Source organism: Rhincodon typus, chromosome 24, assembly GCF_021869965.1.
Source record: "Rhincodon typus isolate 14 chromosome 24, sRhiTyp1.1, whole genome shotgun sequence".
Classification (NCBI taxonomy): domain Eukaryota; kingdom Metazoa; phylum Chordata; class Chondrichthyes; order Orectolobiformes; family Rhincodontidae; genus Rhincodon; species Rhincodon typus.
The window spans coordinates 45,555,518-45,555,837 of NC_063355.1; positions in this window are offsets into that span (position 1 = coordinate 45,555,518).

Genomic DNA, 320 nt, shown 5'->3' on the forward strand with positions numbered 1-320 from the left:
TAGCCACGTACTTTAGTCAAATATTAATTATACAATACAATACAGCACAGGAACAGGCCCTTTGGCCCACCAAGCCTATGCCAATTCCTAATCCTTAGTGCCCATATGCGGTTTCTATCCCTCCTTTCTATCCCTCTGTTCCCCTCACGTTCACGTGACTAACAAGGTATGCCTCAAATGTTGCTTATGTGCCTCCTTCCACCACCTCCACTGGCAATGCATTCCAGGCGCCCACCTACCTGTGTTAAAACTTTTTCCACCACTTCTCTCCTAAACTTTCACCCTCTCACTGTGAAAATGTGCCCTCTTGTAGTTAACCT